This window comes from Nelumbo nucifera, chromosome 2, assembly GCF_055504915.1.
Source record: "Nelumbo nucifera cultivar China Antique chromosome 2, China Antique-T2T, whole genome shotgun sequence".
Taxonomy (NCBI): domain Eukaryota; kingdom Viridiplantae; phylum Streptophyta; class Magnoliopsida; order Proteales; family Nelumbonaceae; genus Nelumbo; species Nelumbo nucifera.
This window is the reverse complement of record NC_142650.1, coordinates 56,116,155-56,139,311: the sequence shown is the minus strand read 5'-3', so window position 1 is coordinate 56,139,311 and position 23,157 is coordinate 56,116,155. Positions and strand designations below refer to the sequence as shown.

Genomic DNA, 23,157 nt, shown 5'->3' with positions numbered 1-23,157 from the left:
AACAGATCCAGTCTCCTTACCGAATGCTACCAGCTCCTCTCCCTGCATAGTGGAATTTGAACACTTATCGCAAGTCACCCATCGTTCTCTCCTAAACGAGATTCTCGTGTTCACCAACGCCTAGAATTTGTCATTCACCCCAAGGCATCTACCAACCTACGAATCTGTGAGGCCTACAGCTGCTGCCATGCCAAAAATCACCCAAACGCATTTACCAGCCCATGCATCTATGGCTCATTCCAAGGGAATTCCGGATTGGATCTCACTGCTCCAAACGTTTCCACGTTGATCACTCCACCCGAAGATCTGCAAGTAACGCCCACCTCCAGTCATAATACTGAAGCCCCCGCTACAGATGAGATGACACACGCTCATGGTCCAACTATGACTATTGCCATGGGACCCGTACTTGAACCTGCATCTGATGAGGGCGAATCCAATGGGTTGAAGGTCTATCAATCCATTCATATTCAGGGATGTAATTCTGTTCTCAACTCGATGGACATAATTGGCGACAGCTGCAACGATTCCATTAGTTGATGTTGTCCAACTACAAAAGTTTTAATTCACTAATGTTAATGTCTCGTTTTGAAAATTAAAAAAAAAAATTAATGGATAAAATAATCTTTTTCATTTATCTGTTAACAGGCGTTAATGACAAGGAGGACTTAGTCAATTGTCAAAAAAAACCAAAAGATACGTTAAGACAATGAGTAAATAGTCAATTATCTAAACCATAAAGGTATTTTAAAAAATTTGTCCTTAAAAAAAGGGGAAATTTCAAACTATCCCTACGATTTGCACAAATTCCTTAAAAGTAACCCATACCCTTAATTTATTTCATAACTGAACACTAACAGATATATGAAAATGTCAAATTTACCCTTTATTATTCTTCAAATTTTCAAAAACATACCACACATTCTCAATACTCAATACAGTGCGACAGTAGCAAAACCCTCGATATAAAGGGTAGCTGGCTCTAATAAGTTGGAGATGATCTGAACCACAACCACTGCAACGTGGTCTTCAATTCGATGACTTCTTCATTGGCCAGTCCACGGTATATTGTGAGCATCGATGCAAATGCAAAACCAAGTAATTAATGCAGCAGATGCAGGCAGCCAAAAGTTAGGTTGAGTCCCATTTCCATTAACTAAATACTATATGCATAAAAATGGCAAATGAGCTTCTCCAAACTGTCATCATTGGAGTTTGATTCACCAACCCAAGTAATGCCATTGCTTTGTCTATAATTTTTCTGGCGATAGGACGGATCGGAAGCACCCCATTGTCACGGTCTGACACAGGCTTAGCCTTGCCTATGCTTGGCAGACTTACGTTAAGAGGCATCACCGTCATTTTTGTCAGTAAGATTATTGGAAAATTTCATGTCATCTTCAGGCAAACCACCAAAAGCTTAACATATTCTTTGAGGAGGGGTGATTGACCTCCTTAAGTGCTTAACCTTGGCACTCATAGACCAACATCCCTTGCGGGGCAGCCTTGGTTAATGGCTAGCATGACTATAGGGTTCCTCATGGGGACAATGCATAGACCGGCACTGCGCCACCGACACTCAAGGGAGGCTTGGCATGCGGGCCTGGCCTAAGCATGACCCTTCACCACGCCAATGCCTTGCTTGTTGAATGAGCTATCCCGTTGCCCCTAACGCACGGGTGTGTTCCGGCCCAACGGTTGCCTATCATCAATGGCACATCGGGTGCCTACATCATCGGCATACAGGAGACCCTTCACATTGGCGCCAAGTCACCTCACATCATGGTATTCCCCCTTTAGCATGTAAGAGGCGCCTCCCATGGACCGGCAAGAGCCAATCGAGAGCCCCGGTCATGCGACTTGAGGTCATGATCCAATGCCACTGACTGGTGGAGCCATCATTGGGCAACTCCTAGCCCTAAGCATACAAAAGGCATGTCCCGGCCTGCCTTGGCCTGGACGCCACACAGGTTTCTTCTGCTGTAGAACTACCCCCGTGACACCATCCCATCATTGGGATTGTATAGAGAACTCTCTTCCTTCAACTCCGCTCTTGAATTCTACTTTGAACCAAATTTCTGGTACCCTCCGGTTGGCTAGTCTCTTTCATATCTTCATTCTTTTAGGCCTGCAAGTTCAATTCTTGGCTCAAGGGATATCAATGCTTGTGTTTATACTCGTTTGCAACTGTGATACAGATGTTGGTGGTGTTGCTCATCTCCACTCCCTTCTTCTTCTTCTTCTTCTTCTTCTTAGAATGACTAATAAAGTAATAGAAACACAGACATTTTTAATGAATCTTAGATCCACTTAGACTGGGGAATTTTGTGTTTATGCTTAACAAAATATTGAGAATAGATGCAACAAACTGGGTCAAGGGAGAACTTATGAACTACAAGCATTTTTTTATATGATTTCCTTCCACAGTAATCATTCTCTTACACTAATATCAGATAATGCAACAACCAATAAAAAATGAGAACGTAATAACAATCAAGTTCATGCTTGATCACTCTTCTTATCTCGGGCATAAATGTGTGGTTGTCCTAAAAGTAAGAACTAGTTAGCTAAAAATAACAACAAATGTAGAGTTAGTAATGTGGTCTCTATAAGGTGTTGTATCTTTGAATCTATTGGACCCTACTGTGGTGCGGTTGAAATTACATGGTTTGAACCACACCTCAATCCCAAGGCTCAGTTTGGCAGGAGTACAAATACAAATATGTAGAGTGTAAAACCTTGTATTTCGTACAGTGTAAATACAAATACAAATATGTACAGTATAAATACATACAGAATAATACAAAATATAAGGTTTTGCACTCTACATATTTGTACTTGTACTCCTACCAAACTGAGACTAAGGTATTTTGCACTGTGGTGTGGATGTATGTACATTTCAGTCATTTATTACATTATATATGTTAATCACTCACCTTACCTTTGTGGAAGAGAAATTGTGATAGATTGCATTTCAAAACCATTCATAAATGGTTTCGGCCACATGCCCACACCCCTAAAAGAATGCTTTTTTATGGGTGTGGTGAGTTTTGCAACCAAGCAATCCAAAGAACATCTACCGTACAGAACACCCCCTTAATTACAACACATTTATGCAGAAAAATTAAAAGCCCAGAAGGAACAGAAGCTGAATCAGACGATTGTCCATTCTAATCATTAGGAACAATGAAATAGTGCCCCCACCCCACCCCAAAACGAAGAAAAAGAGAAGGGTATCCCAAAAATCCAGCAAACATCAAGAGATAATTACAGAAAACAATGAAATGAAACCCAGGAAATGGGAAATAATGTTTTGACAGATTTGTATAAAATTTACAATTTCAGGAGGATCAAATGCCTCAACAAAGACAGGTAAATTACGAGGAATATAGAAAGTGCAGTGCTGGCACCAACCCAACCCATTGAATCAAACTTGTGGAAATGGCAAGGTAAATTAAAACAACTTATTCATTCCTCACATCAACAGTAAGGAATTTTTTTAATAATCTCTTGTGCATGGGAACCACTGTTTACAGGCATCGAAAAACTAAGCTTCCTAAAAAAACCATTATATTTCAATTTACAGCCCTGCCAAATTGAGTAACAAGTGACCCATGAGATGACAGAAATGTAAAATGGGAAACTAGTCAAATTAATATGAAAAGTAGTAGTCTGACCTGTATGCTTTCCATCATGGAATTGAGTATTCTTACATGACTTAAAAGCTTCCAAGAATTGCCTTGCCTTCTGTAGCTCTTGCTTCTGCCTTGATTTGTCACGCTTGTGCTCAGCAGCCAATATTTGAATTACATGTGGCAAGCCTGCTGCATCAGTATCAAGAAAAGCAAGTCTGGATCTCCTAGCAATGAAATCCACAGCAGACTCACAGAACTCATGCCAAGCACAATATGCAACCTCTGCTTCTAAAAAAGGGTATCCATGGGCAAGTCGCTCACAAAGATTTTCATTCTGGAGATTCAAAAAAGAGAAAAGGGTAAATGAAACTAGGTCGTGAAAATCATTAGATCCCAAACTCCTGGATTATTAAGAGAGATAAACCCATTACTGACAAAAATTGTTTAACCCAAGAAAAGTGCAATTTTTCTTTTACCTCAGGAAAACAAAAATTAAGGTTAAGAACAAAACAAAACTGGACTAAAATTTGATGGGATGTATATTGAACTCAACAATTATTGTCTTGCTAAAATAGTACAACCCTTCTATACATGGCACTTTTACATGTAAAACTCAATTTATCATTGGAAATTCTAATGATAAAGTGCCAACATTTTTATGTAACTTGCACTTAAATTTATCATGACATAGTAAGCTATACTCAAAACTCTGGCAAACATATTATTGACATGTAGCAAACTATCCCTCCCTGTGAAGACCCATGAACCATCTCCTACTTGCTATTTTTCCATCTTTTTTCTGTCTATACAAGACTGGTCACTAAACAAGACCTGCCTAGAGCTAGATTTGACTGACCAAAATCCTTTTAGGGTTTTGTCATATTTTTGCCAATGAATTGCCAAGGTTTTGTCAAACTTTCAATTCAATAATGTTTCATTATCAAAAGAAAAGCAAAATACGACAAAACCCTAGCAAAACCCCAGCACCCCAAAAAAATAAATAAATAAAAATCTAGCAAGCACATTAGGTTCCATGCCTAATATTGTGGAAACATTAACCAATAAAGAAGAAAGGAAAAGGTAAAAGAAACAGTTTATGCTCCAATACTCAAGCACAACTAAAAACTGCTAGCACATTTAATATGCCAGACATGTTGACCATGGTAAAATGACTTCAGCAGAAATATATACATTAATAATAAAATTAGAACTTACTTGTACACTGGAGCAAAGGTATTAATCAGAGAAGAAGATGACTGAAGATCATATGCTTTAACAGATGGATAAAGGATGCCACATGAACAACCATATGGTTAGGGATGCAACTTGAGATGCATTGGATTTGGTTGTGGTATCTTGGCCTAACACGTAACCTCAACCCAAACCCTAACTGACCTGATTTTCGGCCCAGCATTCTTGATCCTAACCCAACCCAGTTATGATACTAAACTGGTTGGATTAAATCACACACCACGACATGCAAAGACACATATTATATACACAAGAATAATATACTAACAGTAGATAAATGTAATATTTTACAAACTACCTGACAGAACCCTTCTCTATCTTCCCCCTCATGTACAAACAAAGATTTAAAAGATATATGACTGAAAATATAACATTTTTTTTATATCTTTTGAAGCACAACGGGGGATAGCCTATCCCCCAACCCAGGTGCAGGTGGGATTCAATCCCAAGTGTCCACTACAACCAGCACGAGACCTTACCAACCATAATATAACATGTTATATTACGGTCGAATCAGGATATTTGATGCCTCAACCCTATCCTAACCTTTACCATTTTCCACCCATCCCAATAGATTGGGTTTGGGGCAAGCAGGTTTTAGAGCCAACGCAGGCCCAACCCTAACTAGGTCCTAACCCAACGCCCAGCTCCATATGAGGTAAAACCCAAGCTGGTTGATCAAAGTCCACCTGAATTAAATCCATGCAGAACTCGGTATGGGCTTGGACCTGAGTAGGTTGGTCAGGTTAATAATTCCATTTTGGCTCTGCAGTCCAATTTGGAAAATAAAATAAAATACATAAAACTATTACCACACACAAATTTACACATAATGCTCATGGTGCACGTCCATGTTCATACAGGGGCTTAGGCCTAATGCTGTATATAGTGTAAATATATTTTAGGAGTTCAACTAGTGTGCAAGTACATAATCTACATAGATATGCATGACCTAAATATGTATTGCACACATAAAGATAGTGGTCCATCTATCAGAAAATGTCACGTCTGCTCAAGTTGAGGCTCAATCCCAACTGTCAGGCCCAACTTTGCAGGCCTAAGACCAATCCTGAAGCCTGAAGATCTAAGAACAGCCCATACAGAAGTTCAGATCAGGCTTGCCCAAGTTCAACCCCTAGTTCAAGTTTAACTTTGAAAACCAGTTTATGTCCCTAGATACCTGTTTATGTTCCTCATGTGCATGGAAAACCAGTTTCAGTTGCCCATAGTCAAAGTTAAAGATAAAGACAGCTTCTTCCAAGTAGTGAACCCCTAGCAAAGTTTAGCAGAAATCAAGTACTGAAGGAAAAAAAGAAAACTCTATCCAAAAGAACTATATAAGGTCCAGTTTCTCTAAATTCTAAAGACTGTTAACTATCTCACTGCTACAGTAAAGTGCAAACTGTCGTGAAGCAGTAATTAGCCTCACAAGATAATCTGGGATGACACCCCAGAACTGATTAACTGAATATGCCGGCAAAAATTAGAACTACATCTAGTGAAAGATTTTCTAATTGATCAAACATGTGAACATGGAGAAAAAAAAAATTGTATAGCACCAGGAAATTTACTGATAGATAAAATCAATGATACCAAGACATGGTACTTACATGGACTATGGGTGCTTGAAATGAAGGTAAGACTCCATTTCCTAAAATCCTAGACACAGATGGTACAGGCATCTCATATAATATATCAATATGCTAATATTCTGCTTTTCTAACCAGTTTTTGAAGCTAAGTCTGTATTTGTTTCTATGTAAAATATTTCAGTGTTCATACTGAAATATTTCAACTATTGCTTCTGCCTCTTTTGTAACAAAAGTTTCATTTTCCACCCCTTCAAAGTTTGTTCTGATGTAAATGACAAGCAAAACAAAAGTTTTAATTGTAAAAGGGATGAAAATATATGACAAATATGTCAGCCTGAAAAAAAAAATCTATTTCATTTTTTTTACATTGAAACAAATACAGCCTAATGTGACTTTTCAAGGCTTATGTTTCACCGAATTTAACTAAATGCATAGTGTATACAGAATTTTTATAGTATAATTTGTTAAAACATAGCATAGCATTTATATATTTTTAAAGTTGACACTATTAAGTATATCTAGAATTGTCCATGCAGTAGACAGTGTTGAACTGAGTATTTCTCATGTTTCATATCAATACTCTATGCATGTACAGTTATCTTGGTAACATAGGATAAAATCACTGTGAGAATAACATGTGTAATATGTAGTCTAAGCTTTTAACTACTTGGAGCCTCTTATTGAGAAAAAAACTAATTGGAGCCTCAGAATGTTCCATAAGTCCATAATGTAAGTTTTCACTTTCCACATTGTTTAATGTGAAAAATGAATTCCCTGTCTGGGATCTTATGAATATGACTACACATGTACACAACTAAGGAAATCTGTGGTTATTCAACCAGTTCTGCCTTATAGATTCAACAATATGCTTCCAATCTATCATCTATGAAGCCATATATGGATTCAAATGTGAACACTTACATGGGAAATGAGGCATGATCCCTAGCTTCTCAAAATCCAGGACAAGGATAAGATATGATCTTTCAGTCCAATGTGCCAAGAACTTTTTATTTTATGCTTAGTTTTATAAATTAGCTACCTCTCTCAATACTTAGGGGTCATGTGATAGCAGCTGAAGTGGCTTAACTGAATGACTTATTGTTTTTTTTCTTTTAGTGAATAAATTAATTAAATAACAAAATATTCAAATGTATCATAACCAACCCAAGTTCAGCTTCAGCCATTAAGGAGCTCACAACGTCCGTAATAACTAATTCATTAAAAGACAAAGCAAAATCATTCAATTCAGATATTTCTTCTGTTATAAAAATCCCCTAATAACCCCTGGTATTCATGAAGTTCTAAAAGTGTGGTATCCATATTCTTGTTGAAATAACATTAAGGAATTAGGTGACAAAGCATTTCCTATGAAAATAAAACAAATATACTCTGATAGTATTAATGTTGTATATAGTGTCAGTACCAGTATTGTATTGATGCAGGACTGGAGGAGAAAGAAAAAGAAGGAAAAAGTTTATCCACAATTTGGAGAAATCTCAGAAAATGGGGGTTTTGACCATGGGTACACAGGTCCAGCTGCCCCCTAGAGGGACCTCTAATAGAAGGTGTGGCTGAAGCAGACCCCCCAAATATTCAGAACCTAAAGAGACACTCAGAACCTTCTAGCATCTTTAATGTGGGGGTTGTTTGGTCATTTTGGGTCAGTTTGAATCTGGGTTGATTTTTGTTTATTTTCTAGATTTGCTTTTAAGTGGGATCCACTAACCAAATAAAGTCAGCCTCTTAGGTTTTAAGCCTTTCTATTTCTTAAACCTTATGATCCTTTTGGAATCAGTTGGGTTCCTTTGGTGGATTGAGCTTATTCCTCAACTCATTCTCTCCGTCAAAGATGTAAAGAGACTGGGCTGAATGGGCCCTAGTATCTTTTCTTGTAGTATGTTTTATTTATTTGTTAGCTAATGGGCCTATCTTAATGGGCCTGTTATTCTTTTGCTAGTTCTCTTTATGTTACTGCCTAGCTGACCGCCCACTTAAGGATATCTTGTAATTATGTTCAGATTGAAGTTTAGTAAAAAGGATTAGAGAAGGGAGGGAAAAGATATTCAAACTCTTCTTCTTCTTCCTCCTCTTTTCTCCATCTTCCTTCTCCTGCATTGCTGTTCTCCTCTTTTCTTCCTCTTTTCTCTCTAATTTTTCCCAAGTTTACATCAGATTTAGAGGACTGATTTACATCTTGGTATCAGAGCAGGTTTCTTTCTTCCTTCTTTTCTTCTTTCTCTTTTCCCATACACCCTTCGATTAAAAGAGTGTATGGAGAGATAGGTTCTCTATAGTTCAGAGGATCTTTGGCCTAGTTGGTAGAGGGTTTGGAGAGTGTAAATCTGGCCGGATATTGCCAAGAAGTTGTGTTGTACTGTTTCTGCCCAAAACCCTAGCCGATTAGAGATTTTCGAAGTTACAAGTAAAAGTGAAGCTTTGGGTGTGGCGCTCTGTGCTTGGGAGGTGTCTTTTGACTCCTAAAAGAGGGCGGTTCAGGTTTGGAAGAGATTGGGAAGCTCTAGTAGGAACGGCTGCATCTTCTCTCTTTCTCCCCAACTGCCGAACGCAGTGAAACCCTAGTTTTCAAGCATCTGGGTACTGGTTTGACTTCAAGTAAGTTTATAAGGACCAAAGTTCTGGTTTTTTTATTTGTTTGATTAATGGAGCAATACGGAAGTGAGTTCAAGCAGGTGCCAGTTTCCGGGCTTGGCTTGGTAGATTCCGTTTTGATTGGTGTGACCACAATCAAGCTAGATGGGACAAATTATCTTGATTGGGCACAATCTATAAGGATTTATGTTTGTAGTAGAGGAAAATTAGGGTATCTCACAGGCAGTAAAGTGAAACCCGAAGAGATAGATCCTAAATATGAAAAATGGATACAGGAAAACTATACTGTCATAGGATGGTTAGTCAACTCTATGTAGCCTCATATAAGTCAGCACTATCTCTGGATGTCCTCTGCCAAGGAGATCTGGGACAGTGTTACTGAAACTTATTCACAGAAGTTGAATGTGGCTAGAGTCTATAAGCTCAAAAGTGATGTGAAGAATCTAAGAAAGGGGGAGAAGAGTGTGGCAATCTACTATTCTATATTGTAATCCTTATGGCAGGAAATTGATGTTATGGAGACAGTTGCATGGGAGACTAAAAATGATTCAGAAATGTTTAGGAAGTTGGTGGAAAGAAACATGGTGTTTGAATTTCTTACTAGACTCAACCTTGAGTTTGACATCATTAGGTAGAATATTCTGGCCAAAGATGATGTTACTCTTGCCCAGGCATATGCTATGGTGAGTAGTGAGGAGAGTAGGCGACAGGTTCAGTTATAGAGTCCACCTATGGAACACTTTGCACATAAAGGAATAAAGCTGAAGGGTTCAACTGAGAAGAAGGAGCAGGTATGTGAATATTGCAAGAAACCGAAGCATACGAAGGACACTTGCTAGAAGCTTCATCCTGACCGGTTTAAGAATAACAACAATTTTAAGAAGGGCAATCAGATAGGAAAGTCGAAGACAGTTAGTGTTGCCACAATACCAAAAGGAGGAAGTAAGGAGAGTGAAGAGAAGTCCACCATTGAACAGTTGGCAGCAACGAAGGCAGATTTTGAAAAGTATGGTAGGTTGTTAAGTCACTTGGAGGCTATTGTTTCTACATCTCACTCTTCAGGCAACACATCATCAGCAGCAGCATTTGCTCACTCAGGTATTTGTGCTTCTGCAAACCATGCTTCAGTTTCAGGTAATAATAAAATCCCTTGGATCATTGACTCTAGTGCATTAGACCATATGACCAGCTTGTCTAACCTTTTTTGTTCATACCACCTTATCTCTGGTAAAGAGAAAATATCCCTTGTTGATGGGTCCCTTGCTCCCATTTCTAGCAAAGGGAATATAAAAACCTTTAACACCCTTTATTTATCCTCTGTCCTTCATGTCCCTAAACTTAATACAAATCTTTTATCTGTTAGTAGATTGACTAAATCCATGAACTGTAGCATAACCTTCTTTCCCACTCATTGTGCTTTTCAAGACCTACAGTCTCCGAGGATGATTGGGAGTGGCCATAAGGCGAACGGAATATACTTGCTGGACACACCTAATTGTGCTCTTGGACCACCTAATGGAATTGCCTTGGAGTCAGTCTTGTTAGAGTCTGTTGACAAAGTCATGTTATGTCACTTTCGGTTTGGTCATTTGTCTTTTTCTGCTTTGAGTCATTTATTTCCAGATATGTTTAAGGGAGTGTCTTTATCAAGTCTTCATTGTGAATCATGTGAACTGGCAAAGCATTGTAGACAATCTTATTCAGTAAGCAATAAAAGATCTATTTCTCCTTTTCATATTGTTCACTCTGATGTGTGGGGGCCATATCATTTGCCTACTATGGGGGGTTGCAGGTACTTTATCCTTTTTATTGATGATTACTCTCGTTACACTTGGATTTATCTCATGAAATCCAGGGATGAAGTACCAACTACTGTGCACAAATTTCATGAACTCATTCTTACCCAGTTTAACACCTTGATCAAAATATTCCGTTCTGATAATGCTAAGGAGTATTTTGAGAAAAACCCTCTCAGCCTATCTTGAAACTTTTGGGGTTATTCATCAAAGTTCATGTTCCTACACTCCACAACAGAATGAAGTGGCGGAAAGGAAGAACCAACATGTGGTTGAAGTTACCAGATCCCTCCTTTTTACATCCCATGTTCCTATAAAATTTTGGGGAGATGTTGTCCTTACTGCTACCTTTTTGATTAACCGTATGCCTTCCCGGGTTCTTGGCTTTAAAACCCCCTTTAGCCTTCTCTTTCCGGATGAGGATCTCTTTTCTCTTCCTCTCAGTGTTTTTGGGTGCACTTGCTATGTGCATGTTCACAGCCATCAAAGGCACAAATTTGAACCTAAAGCTCGTAAATGTGTTTTCCTAGGATATGCCCCCATACAGAAGGGATATTGTTGTTTTGATCCAGTTAATGGCACTCATATTGTATCTCGTGATGTCACATTTGTTGAGTCTGCTCCTTTCTTTAGTATTCCTTCTAAGGGGGAGAAATCTGAGGAACCCTTTGCTATGTCTCCAGCAATTCCTTTTGAGTCATCTCATGAGGTGTCAACTTCTTCCACTAGGCCTACCTCCAATATTTCTGTTCCTCCTCCTCCACCTCATCCTCCTATAATTCCTCCTCATCCTATTCTTCAAAGGTGGTATCAGAGGCACAAATTCAGACATGGGCAAGTTGTTTCCACTCCTATAGAAGAGCCTCTTGCTCCTTCCATCATTACTGAGGTAACAGGTCAGCCTTCCTCTGACCCATCTACATCTTTCCCAGACCTTGATCTTCCTATTGCTCTCCGCAAGGGCAAGCGTAAGTGTACAGCCCATTGTATCTCCAAACACCTATCTTATAACCTTCTATCTCCTACCTACTACTCTTTTCTTGCTTCTGTTTCTTCCCATGTGATACTCAGGTCTGTACCAGAAGTCTTATCTAAACCTGAATGGAGGGATGCTATGATGGCTGAACTGGATGCTTTGCATAAGAACCATACCTGGGATATTGTTGACTTGCCTAAAGGGAAGAAACCAATGGGTTGTAAATGGGTATTTGCCATTAAATATCACTCTGATAGCTCTATTGAGAGGTTTAAGGCCAGGTTGGTTGCTAAAGGCTACACTCAAAATGTATGGTATTGACTATCTTGAGACATTTGCTCATGTGGCTAAGATGACCTCAGTCCGGGTTTTGTTATATCTGGCTGCTACTTTTGATTGGCCTCTCCACTAGTTTGATGTTAAAAATACCTTCTTGAATGGTGAACTACATGAAGAGGTCTATATGTCTTTGCCTCTTGGGGTGTATGGAAAGGAAATGCAGGGGAAGGTGTGTAAACTGCAAAAATCTCTTTACGGTCTCAAATAGTCTCCTTGGGCTTGGTTTGAGAGGTTCAAAGTTGTTCTTGTCTCATTTGGTTACACACAAACTCAATCGGATCATACCTTGTTCTTGAAAAGAAGTGGCTCTCTAGTGTCCTTTTGTATAGTCTATGTTGATGATATTGTGGTCACGGGTAATGACACCCAAGAGGTTAGTAAACTCAAAAGATTTCTTAACTCTGAATTTGAGATCAAGGATTTAGGAGATCTCCGATATTTTTGGGGCATTGAAGTTGCTAGATCTAAAGATGGTATCTTCATTTCTCAACGCAAATATGTCCTTGACCTCCTTGCTGAGACTAGCAAACTTGGTGTTAAACTAGCATCCACTCCTATTGATCCCAATCACAAGCTTTTTGCTACAGATGGTGAACTTTTATCTGATAAGGGAGTGTTTCAGAGACTGCTTGGGAAGTTGTTATACCTTTGCATGACTCGATTGGACATTTCCTATGCAGTGAGTGTTATTAGTCAATTTATGCATTCTCCTGGAGATACTCATTTAGCTGCTACAGAAAGAGTTCCGTGTTACTTGAAAGGTACTCCAGGGAAAGGTATTCTATTTGTCAAACATGACACATGAAGCTGGAAGCATACACTGATGCTGATTGGGCAGGATGTATTGATGATAGGAGATCCACCTCAGGTTATTGTGCTTTGGTGGCAGGGAATATTGTTTCATGGAGGAGTAAGAAATAGTCTGTTGTTGTCAGATTCTCTACTGAAGCCGAATATAGGGCTATGGCACATGGTGTGTCAAAATGGCTACAATCCCTTTTAGAAGAATTGGGAGTTGACTATGAGAAGCCAATAATGCTCTACTGTGACAACCAAGCAGCTATCAATATTGTACATAATCCTGCTCAACATGATAGAACTAAGCACATTGAGGTTGATAGACATTTTATATGAGAAAGAGTTTCCTCAAGAGAAGTTTGTTTGCCATTCATCACCTCAGAAGAGCAGTTGGCTAATATTTTGACCAAGGGAGTTCCAAGAGGGAAGCTATCACACTATATAAGCAATCAGGGCATGATTAACATCTATGCTCAGCTCGAGGGGGAGTGTAAAAAGACTAGGCTGAATGGGCCCTAGTATCTTTTCTTGTAGTATGTTTTATTTATTTGTTAGCTAATGGGCCTGTTATTTCTTTTGCTAGTTCTCTTTATGTTACTGCCTAGCTGGCTGCCCACTTAAGGGTATACTTGTAATTATGTTCAAATTGAAGTTTAGTAAAAAGGATTAGAGAAGGGAGGGCAGACATATTCGAACTTTTCTTATTCCTCCTCCTCTTTTCTCCGTCTTCCTTTTCTTGCACTGTTGTTCTCTTCTTTTCTTCCTCTTTTCTCTCTAATTTTCCCAAGTTCACATCAGATTTAGAGGACTGATTTACATCTAAAGAGAAGAGGGAAGGTGCTTTGGAGATGTACCAAGGCAGCTATACTTTGGTGCATGTGGGAAGAAAGGAATGCCTGTCTCTTCAAGGACAAGGAAAGAGGTATAGAAGAAATCATTGACAACCTCTCAATCAAAGTGGTGCACACTTATATTTTGATTTCATAGTAGACATTCTCGGAAATTGGAGGCAAATGGCAAGCTCTTGTCCTTGGAAGATTAAGCCTTTGGTCAGTTGGGTTCCACCATCTTTGGGCCAGTTAATTTTGATGGTTGTAGGCCTGTAGCTTGGGTAATCCTAGGCCTTCAAGTACAGGTGGAATTTTCAGGGATGAAAATGGAAACGTCCTTGAGTTCTTTTTTGGACCCTAGGAACAGGAACCTCAATAGGGACAGAGATTTGGGCCGCACTTGCAGGATTAAGGAGAGCAAAAGCAAGGAATTTGCTGGCACCTCTTTGGATAACTTACATAGGAATTTATTGTAGATACTTCACTCCTCTCCAACAACACAGCTTCAGGCTCAAACCCCTCCCAGAGCTTCTCCCCTTTTTACAAGTGATTTTATTTTAAAATTTGATGGCTGCTGCATGGGAAATCCTGGTCCTGCTGGTATTGGTGGTCTTTTGTTGACAAACGGAGGTGACATCATCTGGGTTTACAACGGTCCAATTGGAGATAGTAACTCTGTGAAAGCAGAGATCTTAGCAGTCCTCACTGGTCTCCACATTGCTAAACACTTAGGTCTTTCTCCAATAACAGTTGCCGAAGACTCAGCCAACACCATTGGATGGATTAAAATGAACAGGGAGGCCCTTGGCTTTATATGATCATTTCCAAGCTGAAGCAAGAGATCTTGCACTCCAGTTGCAAGTCTCAATTACTTGGATTCCCAAAGAATTCAATTCTTATGCAGATATGTTGGAAAAATCTTGTGTAAATAGAGCACACTTCTCTAGCAGCAACACAGCACCCTGATTTTTCTTTGGGTGCTCATTTTGTACATGTTTTTGATACTTAATATAACACCTTGTTATTTCCCTCAAAAAATGCAAGGAATACAAAAGAAGTTGATGTTGAAAAGGATTCAAAAATAGTCATTGGGTGGTTAAAGAATGAACAGAAGTTAGCTTGAAATTATAGATTTATCTTTAGGGAGCTACAAAGAATTATAGAGGAGCGGCAAGCAAAAGCGATTTGGATTTTGGATTCCAAGGGCATCCAATGTATTGGTATATGAATTAGCAAAGCAAGGGATATCAAGGGATCAGTTGTATTGGGGCCAAGTTGGCTAGGGGCTGTTGTCTTCATGTAAGGAGGTTAGCCAAGGCCAGCCTCCCTATTTGGGTTCCCTACTTTGTTGTACTCACGTTTTATTAATTAATAAAATTCAGTAATCAGGTTTAGAGTTTAGAGTTTGGACTAGAACAAAAGCGGGCTGAGACTGCATGTTTCTGTAGGACCATTTTATGTTATCAAGATTTCATATTTGAACATGAAATAAAGTGTCTATATGAGTACTGCTTTGGCATGTATGCCTTCTCTCTCCCCTCTTTCTTTTCTTCCTTTATTTCATATTTTTTCTCTTGCTGCACTCTTCTCTACTGCAGAGTGCAGATCCCTAATCTTCTTTAACCCACAAACCCTCGTCCTTTCCTATTAGCTGCTGCCTTGTAATTTTTCTTGAATTTTACTTGCAAGAGATCATATATGAAATCCAGATTCAAATCTACAGTGTCCAGTCCAGGTCAAAATCCTTTCTCACATCTGAAATCTTCTTTACCCATACTTCCAGTCCACCATTGCTGGATAGAAAGGGGCTTCCCCTACTCGACCTATATCATTATGTTGTCTCAACATGGCAATAAGCCAAGCATGTTTAAGCATCCAGTATCATGCCTTCCAATTAAGTAAAGCAATTTGTTGATTTATTTTTGTTATATTATATATTCTTTGTCATTTTTAAATTTATTTCACAGTCTTTCTCCATTGTAAACAAGAAATTTATTAAAAAAGAGAATAATACACTCTTAGATGATAAATAAGCAGTCGAAAAAGATGAAAGCAAAGAAGATCCCACTTCACACATCACACCCCAAACACCACACTCCTACCACAACAAGATTAAAAAACCAAGAAAGAATGGACCAGAATCCTACAAGCTCAATCTCAACCCAAATCCTAGACCCACCAACATGTTACTCCAGTTACAGTATCCTGTTGAAGGCAATTTTTTTAATCCAAATAATATTTAAATAGACTAGAACTCAAATAAGTGGGTTGGCTAGTCTGCTAGCCAAATCATTAAAACTATAAAAAAGTATTCCGTATGGGAGTTCCCTCTCTTTAAGTGGGAGGGACAGGTGTCCTTCACCTAAGAGGAGGATGTAGTTACATAACTAACCCATTCCTTATTTAAGGGGAAGCTAGAAACACATGGAGAGACTCTTCGAGAAAAATTTCACAAGAGATTCTCAAGAAAAGCAAAGATAAGGAGAGAAGAAAAGAGAAGTACTCAAGGGAAGGCAAGGAAGGAAAAGTCTCTGTCTCACTAATATAGGTAGTAAAAGGAAAGTCCTCTCTGTAAATACTTCCTGTTTATGTCTTCTGCAATGTATCCTTCTTTCTCTCTCTTTTGTTTTTACTTTTGAGAAAGGAAATAGAGGGGAATAAAGTCATAAACCATCTACAACCAGGTGCCTCTACTTGGTTGATTATGGTCCCTCTTTCAAGACAAAGTTAGGGATTAAACCATCTACAGTCTAATTCTCGAAGGCTGATTATGGTTCCCTTCAAATGAAAATGAAGAGCAGAGGGATGAAAATCATCTACAATCAAATATTCAATTTGATTGACTACAGTTCCTTTTTTGTATGCAAAATTCCAAGGATTAAGGCTGTCTACAATCAGAATTTCATCTGATTGACTACAGTTTATTGTGAAGAAATGAGTGAAAAGGAAATTTTCTTTGTATTAAAAAGAAAAGAGAAATGTATAGCTGCTGTATAGTTTCTCAATTGTATTTTCTTCTTCTTTCTTCTCATTCTTGTACATTTGATGTAAAAGAAAAGCAAATGAAAAGTTCTTTTTAAGTACCCTATTGTTCTTTTCTTTTGTTCTATGCGTTCATTTCTCCAAGTCAGAATCAAAAGGTGTTCTTTACTTTCTTGTGGAGATGTAATTAAGGGGAACAATCCGTATGATTCCCTGAATGGGCCTTACCCAAAATAATAAAAGCTCAATCACTTGATTAAGTGAATTATGTTGCATGAGAATTTATTAAAATTTTCACACCAGCATATCCAAGTATAAGAAAGGTAAATAAAAAAATGGAAAAGCAAAACCCTTTTCAAATTCCAGAAAGATTTCTAATTCATCCTTGCTTAACACCTGATAAAAATACAAAATAAGAAGAACAAAAACAGACTTAACCAATAGACATTACTTTATATAAGAAACTAAAACCAAAGTTGTTCTCTTTCCTTTAATATCAAATTTGTATTGCAGATTTACTAACATCAAAATAACTAGTTAAGCAAAAATAAACTAATAATTTAAATCATAAAACTAATAATTCAACCAATCACAGGTTAAAGTTTCGGCTGCTGACTATTGGCTATCATTTCTCATTTAGAATAAAAACCTCAATCAATGATCAGTAGGTGTTATAACAACACACGAAAAGAAGAGTGAAATCCAAATCAGCAAAGCAATAATTGAACCATAAAAGACACAGAAAGAAGTAATCTATTTGGCCATAGCCAAAAGTAACTCATTTTACTGGTTCTTAGACCTTTATCACCAATAGTCTTGGCAAGAACATGTCCCTCCAGTGAAATGATGAAAACGGTTGCTATCTCTTAATATTATATCCCTCCTTACAATCTTTGAGATCAGTTTTATAGCAAAATGGCAATCATCACAAACCCGGAGATTTTTCACAATTCTAATGAGGGTTCCTTCAGGACTATTGAGCAGCCCAAAGGCAATAGCTAGTTTCTCACTATGAACATTTAATGATTGTTCTTTCTCTTCCTCTTCTATGTCATAAAATACAGACTCCACATTAGGTGTATAACCTTCAAACTCCATCAGCCTGGCCAACTCATCCAACTTCATATAAATCTTGTCACTAAGGGGATGGGACTTATCTCCTGCAAAGAACTGATGGACAATGTTGTTTATTTCAATCCAACTTCTCCCAGGTGTTTTCTTCATCCCTGATTTTTCCATCATCATTCTCACCTTTTTCACAGCATCCCAATCTCCACTCCTAGCATATGCACTGGACAAAAAAACAAAACCTCCAGAATGTTGGGGATCTAGCTCTAAAATCTTGTGTGCAGCATGTACACCCAGTTCAAAGTTACAATGGATCCTACAAGCACCAAGCAAGGCTCCCCATACCACAACATCTAGCTTGATAGGCATCTCTGTGATGAATTGGTAAGCTTGATCAAGAAGGCCAGCTCGGCCAAGGAGATCAACCATACATGCATAGTGTTGGAGCTTGGGAACTATAGAATACTCCCTTGTCATGCTATGAAAATAATATTGCCCCTTATCCACCAAACCCACATGACAGCAAGCACATAGCACACCAATGAAGGTAATATCGTTGGGTAACATTCCTTGGAACCTCATATCCTCAAAGATCCTAATAGCCTCCAGTCCCCTACCATTCATTGCCAAGCCCACAATCACTGCACTGAAAGCAACCACGTTCCTCTCTAGCATCCTATCAAATACTTGAAGAGCCTCAGTTGTCATACCACACTTTGAATACATGTCTATTAGAGCACTTCCCAGAAACAAATCCAACCCATAACCATTATCCTCCAAGAATGAATGTATCCTCTTCCCAAGTCCAAGCGCACCTAGATTTGCACAAGCCGATAAGACACTTACCAAAGTAATCTCATTTGGCTTCACGCCTGAAGCAACCATGTCATCGAACATTGCCAAGGTCTCATTGAAATACCCATTTTGTGCATAGCCTGAGATCATGCTTGTCCAAGAAACCAAATTCTTATCGGGCATCCTTTCAAATAGTTCCTTCGCAGTACATACTTCCCCACACCTTGCCAACCCCGAAACCATGGAATTCCAAGATACTACATTTCTAATCGGCATCTCATCAAACACCCTTCGTGCGAACTCAACCTCACTATATCTAGAATATGAATCCAGCAAAGTGGTTCCAACATAGACATCTGAGTAAGTTCCGAACTTGGTTACTTGAGCATGTATTTCCTGTATGGGTTTTACCAAACGGAAGGTGGCAACACAAGCCTTAAGTAATGGGGGGAATGTGAAGCGGTTGGGTCTTCTCGTGGGTTCAGTTCCGTAGCGCATTTGGAGGATATAAAGTTGAATGGCATTGCTTTGAAACCCGGGTGTTTCAGATAAAGCTTGAATCATGGCGTTGAAAAGGAAAGTGTTAGGATTGTGGGTGTGGGTGAAGATGGAGAAGGAATAATTGATAGCTCGAAAGCGTTGGGAGAGGACAGTAATGAGATTGGTTATGAGGAATTGGTCTTGGTGGAGGTCGAGGACGAGAAGGCGACAGTGGATTTGCTTCAAGTGGTTTACAGTAGAGGACAGTTGCAGGAGAGAACGAAGAGTCCTTTGGAGGCTTATTGGTGTCTTTACCTGCATTGACCAGCATTTGTATGGTCTGCTTTCTGGCCGTGTTCTCTCCTGTTTTCTCCGTTCCCCAGTTTTCCCTCTTCCTCCTTGACAGGGGAGCTACGACTACAATTGGGTGTTGGTTAATACGGTTATCGAGTACATAACGAAGAAGAAGAATCTGGGCTTCCTCGTGGTGCAGGCCTCTCTACCTTCACTTTCTCATTATGTCAGAACCAAAGTTGAATTAAAATATGTGCCTCCCGGAGCAACTGCAATAGGTATTATAGCTCTCCTTGTTGAAGAAGACTCGAATGAGCGAACTCACCGGCGTCAAGCCAGTAACTCCTGTCATCAAACCAATAAGGCCTAGTTGGTAAAGTGGGCCGTACCGTTCACGATTTTGCGGACCACCCGTGCCACTGGCTGACTCGGAACCCCTAAAAGGTCAGGCCCGGCACGGCCCTGACACTAGCCCAAGTAGATTTGTGCCGGACCGTGGGCTGGGCCGAGCCGGGCTACTCTTTGTTTTCCTTTTTTACTAAGCAAAGTCTAAGGCCAATTTTTTTCCATTTTTAGTGCTTATTTGAAAAATAAATGTTTATTGAATAAGCGCTTAAAAATAAGTGCTTATTCTAATAATAACTTGTGAGTTGCTTATGAGTCAATGAGGGATAATTTGGCCCAATTAATGACATGATGGCACATGGAGTGACCCATCGACTTGGTGACATCTTAGCACTCTCGAACATATCTGCAGGCTAGGTCACCTCGAGTCACTTAGCTAGCATCGGGGTCCGAGCAGCTCACCACACTCACTGACTTGCCAAGGTGCCACATAGCCTCCTTTTAGAAGCAAGCCAACTGTCTCCGATCTCCTCGAGATCATGTTGCGAGCCAACGGGTCTTATCTCTATCCCCCCCCCCCCGAATCAGACGGACCTAGATAAGCCTTATCATCTTACGTGGAGTCCATCTTCGAGTGTGGAACGGGCTCTAGATTAGATGGGCTGGTGATTTCAGACACGTCTCCTGAGGCCTACGGCAACTCCCTATATAAAGGCGTCACCTCCGGCCTCACAAGGTATGTGCGATTTAGCTCTCGCAATTTGCTATTCTAAGCTATTAGCTCTCTCACAAATCTCCCATGTTAACTTAAGCATCAGAGTGCCCACATCGGGTAAAGTACCTAGGGACCTCTGATCTCTCTTTCTTGTAGTTCGACCTAGCCACATAGCAGTCCGACATCTGAGCTGCCTTCTAGCAGGGAGCGAGCATATTACGCAACATCAGTTGGTGCTGTCTGTGGGAAACGAAACAAAAAGTCATGATATCACTATTTCCTTGCTTACTCACTGATCAAATGGCCTCATCAAGCAACAGTCATCCCACCACCAACAACAACATGCAAGTCGCTGGGGAGCAAGAACAACCCACCGCCCATCCCGAAGTACCCTCAGTGACCATTGGGTAGTTCATAGTGCCCCTAGCTCTGCTTGGTGTCTCGGCACTACCAAACCCAGCCTTCCCATTGCCCCAAGTGAACGCATCTCTCCCCCCGTAGATCCCTCTATGGTTCTCGTGGGGATTGATGTGTGTCAGTTTCACAAGCTGGTGCAGTACGTCCGCAATATGAATTTGTAGATGCAGACGCGGGAGGAGAGATTTACAATTATGATGCAGCAAACACAACAGCGTCCTCCTAGGCGGCTTCTTCCTCAATGGTGACCTCATCGGTAGCCTCCACGTTGACCTCTTCCTCTGTCGCACCCTTGTGAACCCCATCTTCCTCCTCCTCCTTAGAATTTGGCTCCAGATCAACCTAATCGGACATTTCATTGGTGCAAGCCGAGGACTTAATGAGCGTGAGGTCGAGCTCGAGGTACACTGACCTCACTAGCATTTGGAGAGTTTGAAGCCCTAACAGAAGGCCCCGGTGTTGAACTCCTGCTTCTCCTGCAACCAGCCTGGCGAGACCTTGAACTCCTCGACAGCATGAGCCTTAGAAGCCTCAACCTCATCAAGAAATTGAACCTCACGTTCAGCGAACTAAGCTTCTTTCTCTTGAAGATCCTTCTTGAGCTTTGCATTGTCGAGTTCAAAGTTCCTTGAGCTCATCTTTCAACTCACTGATGATGTCAACAGCCTGCTCCACTCGGGACTTATATTCATTTGCTGCCGCCTTGGCATTATTAGCCCCTTGCTAAATGACGCTCAAACTGCTTTACAAGAGAATGGACCACGGGGTTCATCTATAAAGAAGAAGAAATTGGCTAAGTACAAGGAAGCAACTCGGGAACAACATAGTGAAGAGTTCAAAAGCTTACCACCATGAGGCAGCGCATTGCTTTGGTGCCCAATTTGGCAGGCCGCATCTCGGTCATATCAAAGACCTCCTTGGGAAATATGGCCACCTTGATTTTGATCAAGGCAGTCCTGAAGTCCATGATGGACCGCCTCTCCTCGGGAGCCTCCTCACAGTTGGAGCCCTAAGTTGCAGAGGGCAAGCTTCAGACAAATGGGCCACCTCGGTCTCCTGTGCAGGCCCTTCCACCCGATCTTCCTCAACAAGGTCGACCACCGGGACCTCCTCTACTGCGGCTGGTGCAATAGGCTCAAGAATGGATACCCAAGGTGTGTCCTTGTGAGACATCTTCCTCTTCTTTTTCTTCCTCATGTCAGTGAGGAACCTTGAAGTCACGACACTCGACATGTCACCTATACAAGAAAACCGAGAGTTAGTCAAATCAATATGAAGAAAAGAAATTGAGTACTCAAACTCGAGACGACAACCTATCAGGAGGACTCAGCCCGACCTAATTAGCTTCTCCTCGGCTAAAAAGTTGTCCAACTTCAACTCGCACTCTACCAGGTCTCACATCCTGTCTTGAATTTGCTCACTCAACTCTCCCCAAACGTCTTTGATTCCCTTTCTCCAATGCGTCAAGAAAGGCCACCTAGGGTGACAAAGAAATATTTGCTTTTCCAGGCTGGGACTTTAGAGGGAAACCCATGAAGAAGTTTGTATCTAGGCCGATAAGACAAGTAGTAGCTAAACTTGCACGAGCTGCTAGCAGGGTTTTGTTTGATTTGGCAGAGGCCATTGAAGGTTGTGATGTCAAGAGAAAGGCCGAGGTGGAAGAAAAGGGGAATCATACCGATTAGGGTTACGTATAGAGTTTGGATGCAATTGCTTAAGGGTGATATCATAAAAGTTCAGGATGTTAGGGATGAAGGGGTGAAGTGGGAAGCGGAGACCAACCTTCAGGGCCTCTTCAAAGACTGATACCTCATTCTCCTCATTCACTCAAGGAAACCACATGAATGGAAGGGAATAACCAAAGGGGTCTGGAATTCTATATCAAGTTGCCAAACCGTAGATGTCGTCGATAGTTAGCTGGGTGGGACTGAAGTTGTCCGACAATCTAGTTTTAGAAGCCCGATGGAATGGCGAGGCCCTTTTATGGGAGCCACGTCGGTCCTGGACTGAGGTGCCCTCCTCGGCCTGACTGGACTAAACCCTCTCCCCACTAGACTCGTTACCCGACATACCGAAAAGAAAAGCAAAGAGAAATGAAACGAGCAAGGAAGATGACTTACCAAGAAGAGAGAAAGACCGACCTGATGACACTGAAGACACCAATGACAGCATGCTCCATGACCTTTGAATGCACGAGAGATCAAAATGGGACGAAGAAAAATGGGTTCCCAAGGG

At 40.3% G+C, this 23,157-nt stretch overlaps 1 pseudogene across 3 annotated transcripts; it reads right to left on the bottom strand.

Moving 5' to 3' along the window:
* Positions 1-411: 411 nt before the first annotated feature.
* LOC104586318 (pentatricopeptide repeat-containing protein At5g66520 pseudogene) lies at positions 412-19,797 on the bottom strand (annotated as a pseudogene). Of its 3 annotated transcripts, none has more exons than XR_733434.3 (3): positions 17,608-19,797; positions 3,678-3,969; positions 412-550 (listed from the first exon to the last, which is right to left on the bottom strand). The product of XR_733434.3 is annotated as a pentatricopeptide repeat-containing protein At5g66520 pseudogene, transcript variant X2 (transcript). The 3 variants fall into 3 exon arrangements; XR_733435.3 differs by lacking the exon at positions 412-550 and adding an exon at positions 579-2,261; XR_733436.3 differs by lacking the exon at positions 412-550 and adding an exon at positions 3,283-3,588.
* Between the last annotated feature and the right edge of the window lie 3,360 nt (positions 19,798-23,157).